We start from the raw sequence: 13,223 nt of genomic DNA, 5'->3' as shown, positions 1-13,223 counted from the left end.
AGTCAGTGCGTTGTGTCATACAGGAGATCAGACTAGATCAGCAGTTCTCAAACTTCATTGCATCATGACCCCCTTCTGACAACAAAAAGTACTACATGACCCCAGGAGTGGGGACCGAAGACCGAGACTGCCAGAGCCCTGCTGCCCCAGGTGTGTGTGTGTGGGGGGGGGTGGGTGGCAAAGCTGAAGCCCAAGGGCTTCTACCCTGGGCGGGAGGCATGTAACCTTAGCCCTGAGTGGTGGGGCTTGGGCTTGGACTTCAGACTTGCTGTGGCCCAGGGCCAACATCAGCCTTGGCGACCCCATTAAAATGGGGTTGTGGCACACTTTGGGGTCCTGATCCAAAGTTTGAGAACCCCTGGATTAGATGATCATAATTGTTACCTGCATTGTCTTCAGCATGGGAGATCTGCATTAATTACCCCCATTGACTTTGCTTCCTGCAGGAAACATGCTTCATCTTATCTATTTAGCCCAGAATGCCATCACTAGCCAGTCCATAAAGATACACACAACATTAATAAAGTTAATGCAATAGTCCTTGAATATTCAGTAACATGCCCACTCACGCTCTAGGACTACTTTTGCCTTTGGAAGAGAGAGAGCTCGTTCCACACTTTGGCCTCCCTCAGGGCCTGCTTGACCATCTTGTTCCTGAGGGTGTAGATGAAGGAGTTGAGGGATGGTGTGAACACAGAGGTCAACAAGGCCACCACTTTTTTCTCCAAGGAGCTTTCTGAGTGGGCTGGACATGCATGGAGATGTGACTCCTGTAGACAGTGCTGGCCATGGTGATGTGATTGGTGCAGGTGGAGAAGGCCTTTTGCCTGTCTTGAGCACTGATGACAATATGCACATAAGAGACCATGGTGACCGCCACGGAGCTGAGAATGAGCAGAGATGTCATGATGAAGTTCACCAGCTCCAGGTTGCTGGTATCCATGCAAGCCAGCTTCACCAGTGGTGTGCTGTCACAGAAAAAAATGGTTCACCACATTTGGCCACAGAATGGCAATTGGTATAAGATGTTTGGGGAGAAAATGGACAAAAATGACCAAATCCAAGCAACCAAGACCAGATGTAGGCAGAAATGGTTGCTCATGACCATGTATCTCAGCGGGTTTCAGATAGCAGTGTAGTGGTCAAATGCCATGACAGCAAAGAGAAATTTGGTCACACCCAGGAAGAAATCGACGAAGCCTTGTGCCGTGCAGCCAGTGAAGGACACTTTCTCTGGGACAGCAAGTCAGCCAGGAGCTTGGGCACTTTAACAGGTGAACCAGATCTCCATGAAGGAGAAGTTGCACAGATAGAAGTACATGGGGGTGTGGAGCTGGTGGTCTGCCACAGGGATGGTGGTGGTGACCAGGTTGCCCAAGAGGGTGCCCAGGTAAAACATGAGGAAGAGGATGATCTGTTTGCCAGCTGTGGGGGAAGCCTTTCAAGATGAACTCTGCAACTGTGCTCCAGTTATCCATGTGAGCCACTTGCTGCTGCAGTTTAATCTGAAGAAATTGCAAATACAGTGCAACTATATATATATATATATATATATATATATATATCAGTACCATATCGTACTAGGCACTGACCATACACTGAGCAATAGACTCTCCTTGCCCCAGAGCTTGTCTAAAGACACAAAGGAAGAGGAGAAAAGGTGGGTTGGGTGTGACGTTATCTGATTAAAATATGACCATGTAGATCATTGTTCTTACAGCTGTTATATAATTGCAATAAATCTTATACAAAGTATGTCAAGTAAGGTGTCTATGGAAAAGTTATGATTTGCTGGTTATGATTATGCTATCTGGATGCATGTATCACTAAATGGACTTTCCTGTGAATGTTCCATCTGGGGCAGAGGCAATGGCTTCTGCTGTGACTAAGCGAAATCATGCATGGACATGTGACTTGCCCATGTGACACCAAACGCCATCTTGTTCCCTGTAATTTTCCACAGTGAGAACAATGGGATTCTCTCCACATGGTAGAAGATATAAAAGACCATGGAAATGCCTCCATTTTGACTCTTTCCTGCTCAAACCTCTGTACTGTGAACTTACACTAATGGGAGCATTCTAACCAAGGGACTGAGGACCTTCTAATGATTTGGAAGCAGCCAGAGACTTGCCTTAAGCCAGCAGTTTATTCCATCACTGCTACAAGCCTGAACCAAGAACTTTGCTATTACTGGATGTAACTGATTCCTTTAACCAATTTTAACTTTCACCTTTCTTTCTTGTTATGAATACACCTTTAGATTTTAGATACTAAGTGATTGGCATCATTGTGATTTTGGGGTAAGATCTAAGTTATATATTGACCTGGGTGTGTGGCTGGTCCTTTGCGACCAGAAGAACCTTTTTGCTTGATGAGACTGATTGTAAAGAACCATTCATCTTTAATCCAGTGTTTTGGGCGTGATACAAGGACTGGAATGCCTAGAGAGACTGCTTTTATGACTTCGTTAGCCAGTGTGGTGAAACAGTTTATTTTTGTTTCTGGTTTGGTATACCTTATGGGAGAATAACCACCAGTTTGGGGTGTATCTGCCCTATTTCTCAGCAGTTTGTCCCGAATTTGGTATTCTCAGTTGTGACCCATGGAGACATGGTGACATGGGGTAATATCTTTTATTGGACCAACATCTCTTGGTGAAAGAGATAAGCTTTCGAGCTTACACAGGGCTCGTCTTCTTAGGGTTCTACACAGCAAAAACTCCCCATAGCAGTGAGTCTGAGGCCAGGTCACTTACTTTTGGGGCTTGTCCTGCAGGGCTGAAAATAGCAGTCTAGTCATTCAGGCTTGGGCTGGAATCGAGGCTCTGAAACCCGGCAAATGGGGAGGGTCTTGGAACCTGGGCACCAGCCTGAGTTTGAATGTCACTGTGGGGCTAAAATTAGCCACCTGTTAAGCCCTGCAAGCCCAAGTCAGTTCACCCTGGCTCTGAGACTCACTGCCTTGGTTTATTTTTGTTTGGGTATGTCTACACCAAAAAACAGAGTGTCCCAGCTAAATACCAGGTGCAGCAGATTGTTTAGCATAAGGAGTTAACACATGTTACAAGAGACCAGTCAAGGTGACGCAAACAGTTAACACCACTGCAGTTGTAGGAGAAAAAGGGGTTAGTGGGTTACAGATTGGATTTATGGCTCATTACGGCAGCATCTTTACCAAGTCCATGATTTTTAGTGTCAAGCAAAGTTATGGATTAAGCTCCCAGGCTCGTGTTGTGCAGGGTTTCTTTGAGGACGAGGACTGAGAGGAGTGATTTGTGGGAAAACTGTTTTTCCCAGGGCGATGTGATATTTTTAATCTATCACTTTTCTGTGCAAATTCATTAGAGAACGTAGTGACTGTCTCCTTTCACCCTCATAGCTCTTGCTGGGGGCATTTAGTTCACTGGATGAAGTACACCACATGTTGTGATAGGCATGTGAAGGCCCTTGAAAGGTGCGTTACGGGAGGATATTGACCATCGTTACAGCAGAAAGATGTCTGCAGGTTTTGCCTCTGTTATGGCAGGGTCATAAGAAAGAGAGCAGGTTATTGGAGGCTGTATTTTATTCAACTATTTGGGGATATAATCAGGATGTTGGTGAAAAGATGCTGAACAAAAAACTTAAGACCTATGTTCAGAGAGGCATCAGACATTCTGTGCACCAGTTAATCCAATTTAAGTGATGTATATTATACCGTATAGCCACTAGGGGGCAGAGGGTGAGAAATATACACCTGCAATATCCACTAGGGGGTTATACATATAATAGACATTAGGGAGAAGCAGGGGCTCAGGAATGGATATCTGCTCTCACAAGGCTCTGTGGCGTCTTGTCCAGACATATCTTGTTAATGGAGGAACAAGGAACAGTTTATCAAAATGCCAAGGAAATACATCATGTGTTTGGTATACGATTGTACACTCCGAGAATGGAAGGGTTTTTAGATATAACAAACCATGCTAAGTAGGAAGGGCTTTATTCACCACTGTGTTATTGCAGTGCATTTTGGTTTAACTCCATTGAAATCAAAAGGCTTAAACGAGCATGGAACTGGAGAACCAGAGCTATGAATCAAGGCCAAGAGCTGGAACGAAACGTCATTATTAAAGAAAAAACTTTGCATTGGAACGTAAGATCATGCGACCCGTCTGAAGGTGGGTAGAGGAACCCGCCTTTTATTTATTTGGGAAAGATGCAACCAACTTTGCACCTCCAGCTTTATTTAAAATGAATTTAGGACCTTGGATTCGGTTTGACTTTTATCTGCATGGGATCATATACAGATAGAGACACAAGACTTGATCGGCAGCCATGTGCAGATAAAATACGTTCACATTTTTTTCCTTTGACTTACTGTGTAAATGTGTGGCTTTACATGGCAATGGCTGAGATCCAGTATTATGCCTCAATTGCTTTCTACCACACCGGTGATGGAAAAGCAGCCATCAACGTGGTTTTAACTGGGTGGTTTAAAAATCGCAAGGACTTTGGAAAAAATCTCCAAAAGTTTGGAAGGGATTTAATCCCTCATCAACCATTCTCTAATTGTTGCAAACTAGCAGGGAATTTTATTTTCTTAAAACGTATCTGCTCATGGTTAGAGACAGGATACTGGATCAGATGGACCAGTTGTCTTCTCCAGTTTGGTGCTTCCTACATTCACAGCTGCTTTGCATTCCCCAATATGCTCTTCCAGAAATCAATGTCTTTAGTAGGTTGCAGCATGGCAGCCGTTACTTCCACTCAGACACCATCAGAAGAAGCTGTCATAGAAGGGTCTATCCTGCTAGAACGTGGAGTCTGGTCTGGATAGAAGTGATCTTGACTTGTACTGGTTCTGGAAGGAGAAGTCTGGTGTCAATATGAGCATGCAGAACCGGCTACAATACTTCCATCTCCCATGATTTCCGAGGACAGGGTCACACCTGCCACATAGTGGTTCCACAGGCAGGTTAAAGTTAGACGAACTGACACCATTTACTACTGCACCTGACCGAGGCTCTGATCCCTAGGCCATTTCCTCTATTAGGATAAGCTCAGGGCCGGGGTTCTCAGACTTCGCTCCAGTGTGGAACAAATGTGAAAAGAGTGATTGTGTTCAGAACAGCACCCTTCCTATTTGCTCGGCCACATACGCACCTCAGTGCCTGTTCCCTGCCTCCTCACCCTCACGTACCATAACCCCCGGTGCCGGCTGCACTGACTGCAAGCCCTGGCTTCCCGGGAAATGCCAAGAGCTGTGTGTCACCTGATAACTTCTGCAAACTGCCTCGGACCAATTCCACGATTTCAGGGTGCATCCTAAGCCTCAATGCACAGCACCCTTCTGAGCTGGGTGAAACCCCGAAAACCCGGATTGCCATTAAAACCAGCCAGACAGAGAGTGCCCGTTTGGCTCTGCAGGCCGAGAAAGCTCTCTGACGCCCTCTGCTGCTCTCAGATCTCGCTGGCAGCAGCTTCCTCGAGGGTTGCACGCTTTCATTACTCATGTAGGGCTAGCTGTATGCTCTTCCCTCAGGCCCTCACCCCAACTCCAGCCAACTCTCCCCAGCCAGGCCTGTTTTTTAACTGGGAGAAAGTGGAGTAGCACACAGAGCATGGCAATGGCAAGAGCAACAAAGCGTGCGGCCCCCTGGTTACTGACATGGCAAAACTTCAGCTGCTGTTTTTGCTGACTCCCTTTTCAGGGCAGAATCGTAGCTTTATGGCTGAGATTTTCAAAGCTGGGCAGCCTACTTACATTCAAAGGTGTTTTGTACAGTACTTAGCACAAGGGAGTGCTGGTCCATGAGGAGGGCTCGGCGCACTATGGCCTAAGGGATACTACACTTGACTGGGATTTAGGAAAGGCAGGTTCAATTCCTGTCTCAGTCACAGTTAACTCATATAGGTCCCCTTATGGGAGTTAGGTACCTAAATCTTTCCCAAGTCTCTCAAATGTGGTTGTAGCAGGAATGAAATGTGCATTTCTTACCCTCTGTCACTCACCTTGGCATAAATAAAGAATAAAGCCATTTGGATCAATAGAGTTGTAACAAGGAAATCACTATGAAATTCATTAGAGGAAGAATCCCATGGCTTTAGAATCATAGAATAATAGAGGATTAGTGTTAGAAGAGACCTTAGAAGGTCATCTAATCCAACCCCCTGCTCAAAGCAGGACCAATCCCCAACTAAATCATCCCAGCCAGGGCTTTGTCAAGCCTGACCTTAAAAACTTCTAAGAAAGGAGATTCCACCACCTCCCTAGGTAACGCATTCCAGTGCTTCACAACCCTCCTAGTGAAATAGTTTTTCCTGACATCCAACCTAGACCTCTCCCACTGCAACTTGAGACCATTACTCCTTGTCCTGACATCTGCCACCACTGAGAACAGCCGATCTCCATCCTCTTTGGAACCCCCCCTTCAGGTGCTATCTAATCCCCCCTTGCTCTTCTCTTCTACAGACTAAATAAGCCCAGTTCCCTCAGCCTCTCCTCATAAGTCATGTGTCCCAGCCCCCTAATCATTTTCGTTGCCCTTCACTGGACTCTCTCCAATTTTTCCACATCCCTTCTGCAGTAGGGGGACCAAAACTGGACACAATATTCCAGATGTGGCCTCACCAGTGCAAAATAGAGAATAATCACTTCCCTCGATCTGCTGGCAATGCTCCTGCTAGTACAGCCCAATATGTCATTAGCCTCCTTGGCAACAAGGGCACACTGCTGACTCATATCCAGCTTCTCATCCTCTGTAATCCCCAGGTCCTTTTCTGCAGAACTAATGCTTAGCCAGTCAGTCCCCTAAAAAGCTTGAGGCGAAAGCTTAGAAGAAAGCTTGGGATTAAATCCTCTCACTATCACTAACAAGCATAACAAGCATGGCAATGACAGGCCTGTAAGTCTAGCTTCAGTACCAGGCAAACTGGTTGAAACTAAGTAAAGAACAATATTGTCAGACATATAGATGAACATAATTTGTTGGGGAAAAGTCAACATGGTTTTTGTAAAGGGAAATCATGCCTCACAAATCTACTAGAATTCTCTGAGGGGGTTAATAAGCATATGGAAAAGGGGGATCCGGTGGATATAGTGTACTTAGATTTTCAGAAAGCCTTTGACAAGGTCCTTCACCAAAGGCTATTAAGCAAAGTAAGCTGTCATGGGATAAGAGGGAAGGTCCTCTCGTGTATTGGTAACTGGTTAAAAGATAGGAAACACAGGGTAGGAATAAATGATCAGTTTTCAGAATGGAGAGAGGTAAATAGTGGTGTTCCCCAGGGGTCTGTACTGGGCCCAGTCCTATTCAACATATTCATAAATGATCTGGAAAAAAGGGATAAACAGTGAGGTGGCAACATTTGCAGATAATACAAAAATACTCAAGATAGTTAAGTCCCAGGCAGACTGCAAAGAGCTACAAAAGGTTCTCTGAAAACTGGGTGACTGGCAAATGCAAAGTAATGTACATTGGAAAACATAATCCCAACTATATGTATAAAATGATGGGATATAAATCAGCTGTTACCACTCAAGAAAGAGATCTTGGAGTCATTGTGGATAGTTCTCTGAAAACATCCACTCAGTGTGCAGCGGCAGCCAAAAAAATGAACAGAATGTTGGGAATCATCAAAAAAGGGATCGATAATAAGAAAGAAAATATCATGTTGCCTCTATATCAATCCATGGTACGCCCACAGCTTGAATACCATGTGCAGATATGGTCGCCCCTTCTCAAAAAAGATATATTGGACTTGGAAAAGGGTCAGAAAAGGGCAACAAAAATGATTAGGGGAATGAAGCGTCTGCCATATGAGGAGAAATTAATAAGACTGGGACTTTTCATCTTGGAAAAAAAGATGACCAAGGGGGGATATGACAGAGGTCTATACAATCATGACTGGTGTGGAGAAAGTAGATAAGGAAGTGTTATTTACTCCTTCTCATAACACAAGAGCCAGGGGTCACTAAATGAAATTAATAGGCATTAGGTTTAAAACAAAAAAAAAGGAAGTATTTTTTTCACACAACGTGCAATCAACCTGTGCAGTCCCTGGAAAAATCCTGGAGCAGGTCCTCAAGGAATCAATTTTGAAGCACTTCAAGGATAGGAAAGTAATCAGGGACAGTCAGTATGGATTCACCAAGGGCAAGTCATGCCCGACCAACCTAATTGCCTTCTATGATGAGATAAATGGCTCTGTGGATGAGGGGAAAGCAGTGGACGTGTTATTCCTTGACTTTAGCAAAGCTTTTGACACTGTCTCCCAAAGTATTCTTGCCAGCAAGTTAAAGAAGTATGGGCTGGATGAATGGACTATAAGGTGGACAGAAAGCTGGCTAGATCATCGGGCTTAACGGGTAGTGATCAATGGCTCCATGTCTAGTTCGCAGCCGGTATCAAGCGGAGTACCCCAAGGGTCGGACCTGGGGCCGGTTTTGTTCAATATCTTCATTAATGAACTGGAGGATGGTGTGGATGGCACCCTCAGCAAGTTTGAAGATGACACTAAACTGGGAGGAGTGGTAGATATGCTGGAGGATAGGGATAGGATACAGAGGGACCCAGACAAATTGGAGGATTGGGCCAAAAGAAATCTGAGGATGTTCAACAAGGACAAGTGCAGAGTCCTGCACTTAGGACAGAAGAATCCCATGCACTGCTACAGACTAGGGACCGAATGGCTCGGCAGCAGTTCTGCAGAAAAGGACCTAGGGGTTACAGTGGACGAGAAGCTGCATATGAGTCAACAGTGTGTCCTTGTTGCCAAGGAGGCCAATGGCATTTTGGGATGTATATCTAGGAGCACTGCCAGCAGATCGAGGGACGTGATCGTTCCCCTCTATTCGACATTGGTGAAGCCTCATCTGGAGTGCTGTGTCCAGTTTTGGGCCCCACACTACAAGAATGATGTGGAAAAGTTGGAAAGAGTCCAGCGGAGGGCAACAAAAATGATTAGGGGGCTGGAGCACATGATTTATGAGGAGAGGCTGAGGCGACTGGGATTATTTAGTCTGCAGAAGAGAAGAATGAGGGGGGATTTGATAGCTGCTTTCAACTACCTGAGAGGCGGTTCCAGAGAGGATGGCTCTGGACTGTTCTCAGTGGTAGAAGATGACAGAACAAGGAGTAATGGTCTCAAGTTGCAGTGGGGGAGGTTTAGGTTGGATATTAGGAATAATTTTTTCACTGAGAGGGTGGTGAAGCACTGGAATGGGTTCCCTAGGAAGGTGGTGGAATCTCCTTCCTTTGAGGTTTTTAAGGTGAGGCTTGACAAAGCCCTGGCTAGGATGATTTCGTTGGGGATTGGTCTTGCTTTGAGCAGGGGGTTGGACTAGATGACCTCCTGAGGTCCCTTCCAACCCTGATATTCTATGATTCTATGTGGAACTCCTTGACAGAGGATATTGTGAAGACCAAGACTATAACAGGGTTCAAAAAAGAACTAGATACATTCATGGAGGATAGGTCCACCCATGGCTATTAGCCATGATGGGCAGGGATGGTGTCCCTAGCCTCTGTTTGCAAGAAGCTGGGAATGGGCAACAGGGGACGGATCACTTGACGGCTCCCTGTTCTGTTCATTCCTTCTGGGGCACCTGGCATTGGCCACTGTCGGAAAGGACACTGGGCTAGATGGACCTTTGGTCTGACCCAGTCTGGCTGTTCTTATGGTCTTATGTGCTAAGCTGATTGCAGTACCTGAAATAGGGTGCATCAAAGAAAACAACTTCTAGTGGCAGCGTCAAGTGATTAAAAACATACGTATGGAATCCTTAGCTTCTGCAACTCCCAGACATTGCATTTTCCCTCGGGACCGATGGCTCCAGGTTCTCTAGCATTTGTTTAGACAGATTAGATGTTGCAGAAGGAGAATAACAATTAACTGGCAGAAAGAGAGACTTTCAGACACTTAACATACATTTCCAAGGCCCTTGGAATATAATAATAGATAGGAAGTCTTCCTTTTAAAGTGTGACACAAATTATTTGCTAGGCTAGGTTATCAAATTGTGGAGTGAGGGTGGCTCACTTGTGGTGTGAAGTATGCTTTCCACTACTTAGCCACGGTCCAGTTCTGTTCATTTCTGCTCCATAAAGTATAAGGTGGTAGGACATTTTTTTTGCTGGATCCTTTAAGCTAAAGGCAAATGTGATTCACTTTCTCCTGGAGTTTCTGTGTGTGTGAATTTGACTCCTAATTCCCATAGACTCCTTTGAAAACCCCAGACAGAGTTGTCTTATGGGAAGGTTCTTCCATAATCAGAGGTCGCCTTGTAACTTCAGTAACAGATGCCTCACCAAGAACACTTTCAGAGATAGGAGATAGGAATGGATGGGCATCTTATCTGCTCTGGCAATTGCCATGGTCTTCTGGAGACTAAATTAGCCTATTGTAGTCTATTCTATTTTAGACAAGAATATACTCCACTAACAAAGCAGATGTTAGGATATAGATATTCAGGCCTGTCTGTAAAGGCCTAGACTCTAAGAATTTAGACGAATTCTTATCACTTGGCTAGTTCTAGAGGTATAAAAGAAAGAATCAAAATCACTGTCTGCCGGTGTAAGGGCCTTTTCTTACTGTGACAGTCTGAGGCCCTGTTCTTAGGCTAAGGCCTTTGGCTAAGCAGCAGAGGCAGCCATAAGCTGGGAAGCGACCGGTCACATCTTCATATCCCAAACTAGTCACATTGAAAGAAGGTGATATTGGGCTGTTAGGATACAATCCTGTCCTGATAGTGCCTATCGCCTCCAGAGAAAGGGAAGTGCCTAGAAGATTTAAAAGGAAACTTAGTCTGATAGCATCCTGTCTAGCAAGAACTCACTTACCCATAGCTGGGATGTGAAATCCTCACTTCTGTATTGTTCTATCAGTGTAGTCTCCATTTCCCTATTGTTTGTCTGTATAATCTCTGTCTGGTTCTGGGATTGTTTCTGTCTTCTGTGTAATGAATTTTGCTGAGTGTAAACTAATGAAGGTGGTGGGATATAATTGGTTAAATAATCATGTTACAATATGTTAGGATTGGTTAGTTAAATTTCAGGAAAATGATTGGTTAAGGTATAGCTTAGCAGAACTCAAGTTTTACTATATAGTCTGCAGTCAATCAGGAAATTTGGGGGGGAATGGGAACAGGGAATGGAGGTGGGGAAATTGGAATCATGTTTTCTAAGGTGGGGAATGGGAACAGGGACACAGGTAAGGCTCTGTGGTGTCAGAGCTGGGAAGGGGGACACTAAGGAAGGAAACTGGAATCATGCTTGCTGAAAGTTCACCCCAATAAACATCAAATTGTTTGCACCTTTGGACTTTGGGTTTTGTTGCTCTCTGTTCATGCGAGAAGGACCAGGGAAGTGAGCGGGTGAAGGAATAAGCCCCTAACAGCAGAGAAGCCTTCTGAGACAACAATTAACCTCCTTCCTTCTTTTAGTTTTGCAGTTCTGGGCTTGAGAGTGACTGGGCATGTCTGTGTCCAATTGCACAAGGGTGACTGAATTCATACTCCTCGGATTCCCAAGCACCTAAATCTCCCTTGCTGCAGATTAAGCCCATGATCACTTGTCCTTCCCTTGGTGGACCTGGAGAAAGAGTTGTTGCTCTCCTCTGGACTCCCTCCAGTTTATCCACACGTCTCTCTTTTAAAGTGTGGTACCCGGCACTGGACACACTACTCCAATTGAGGCGTCCTCTTTATGAAGTAGACAGGGACAATTACCTCCTGTCTTACATATGACACTCCTGTGAACACACCCCAGAATGGAATTTGCCTTGTTCGCAAGAGCATCCCATTTGGATTCATAGTCATGGGAAGTGACCATCTTTTTCTCTTGTGTCTGTACAGCACCTGGCACGGTGGGATCCTGGTCCACAAATGGGACCAGAATAACTAATAGGAATGGGGTTTCCAAAGGTGCTTGAAAAAGTTAAGACTGAAGGAAATGACCTGGAGAACTTTGATATGCAGCCATGTGAAGTGATGTATTTAGGAACATACACATTGCCACACTGGGTCAGGCTTGTCCATGTAGTTCAGTCTCATGCCTTCAACAGAGTCACTATCAGTGATTCAGGAGCAGATGCAACACACTGTGCATCAAGCAGTTAGAGGAGCCCTCCTTGAGCTTCTTCCCTTGCGACATTTTAAAATATTTTTTGCACTAATTTCCTACACTGTGGTACAGGGCGCATGTCAAATGCTGTAGAAACGAATGCTAACATTTGCAGACAATGCTAAAATATCTGTCCTGTGTTAATGTTGTCTGTAGCCGTCCGTTATCTCTCATCTCCTGGACAGATGTCTCAAATTCAGAAGAAAATAGCCGCCAAGGTTTAAAAAGGAATCTGGTTGTGGAGGCTGACGAACGGGAACGCAGAATGACTTAAAGGGTGCACTGTGCAAGGGCTATGTGGTGGCAGAACAGGTCAGCAGGGTTTAATGAGGCCCTTCTCTCTCTGACCACTAGCTAAAAGAAAAGGAGTACTTGTGGCACCTTACAGACTAACCAATTTATTTGAGCATAAGCTTTCGTGAGCTACAGCTCACTTCATCGGATGCATCCGATGAAGTTCTTGCTGATCATTTTCCACCCAGCTCTAGCTCTGAAGTGTCCAGGAGGATAGGCATCGTGTAGGTAACGGGAGACTGAGCTAGCATTCTGATCCACTCTGGCAATTCCTATGTTCTTATATCATGTAATTCGACTGGAACAATTTACCAAGGGCAGTGGTGGATTCTCAATCACTGGCAATTTAAAAATCAAGGTTGGGTTTTGTTTAAAGATATGCTCCAGTTCAAAAGGAATTATTTGGGGGCAGTTCTCTGGCCTGTATAATACAGGAAGTCAGACCAGACGATCACTGTCCTTCTGGCTTTGGAATCTTATTCTATTCAGGTTTTGATAGAGGCCTCACCATTAGAATATCAAAGTGCTTTCCACACATGCACTGAATAGCATCGCCCACAAGAGGCTTATTTTCGCTCTCTCTCCTCCACAGTGAAAAATTGCATCGGGATGCTATGTAAATGCAAATTAATTTGCCTGCCATTGATTATTTAAAAATGCCATGGATCACCTTGGGGGAGAGCTGACCAAGTATACGTGACTTGTCCTAGCTTAGCTCCTTCGGCAGGCATGATGCTGTTACGCTGTGTTTGCATTCTCGTGTGGTGCTCCTTGCCAGGTAAGGAGCAGTGGCCAGCACTGGGTACAGTGTGGGTTTTTTTTAGTAC

General features: G+C 44.9%; 1 pseudogene; it reads right to left on the bottom strand.

Annotated features, from left to right (window-relative positions):
• Window positions 1-578: 578 nt before the first annotated feature.
• LOC142068715 (olfactory receptor 6E1-like) lies at window positions 579-5,305 on the bottom strand (annotated as a pseudogene).
• Window positions 5,306-13,223: the final 7,918 nt, after the last annotated feature.

The sequence above is a fragment of the Caretta caretta genome, chromosome 13 (assembly GCF_965140235.1).
Source record: "Caretta caretta isolate rCarCar2 chromosome 13, rCarCar1.hap1, whole genome shotgun sequence".
In the NCBI taxonomy this organism is placed as follows: domain Eukaryota; kingdom Metazoa; phylum Chordata; order Testudines; family Cheloniidae; genus Caretta; species Caretta caretta.
This window is presented reverse-complemented; position numbering and strand designations above follow the sequence as displayed.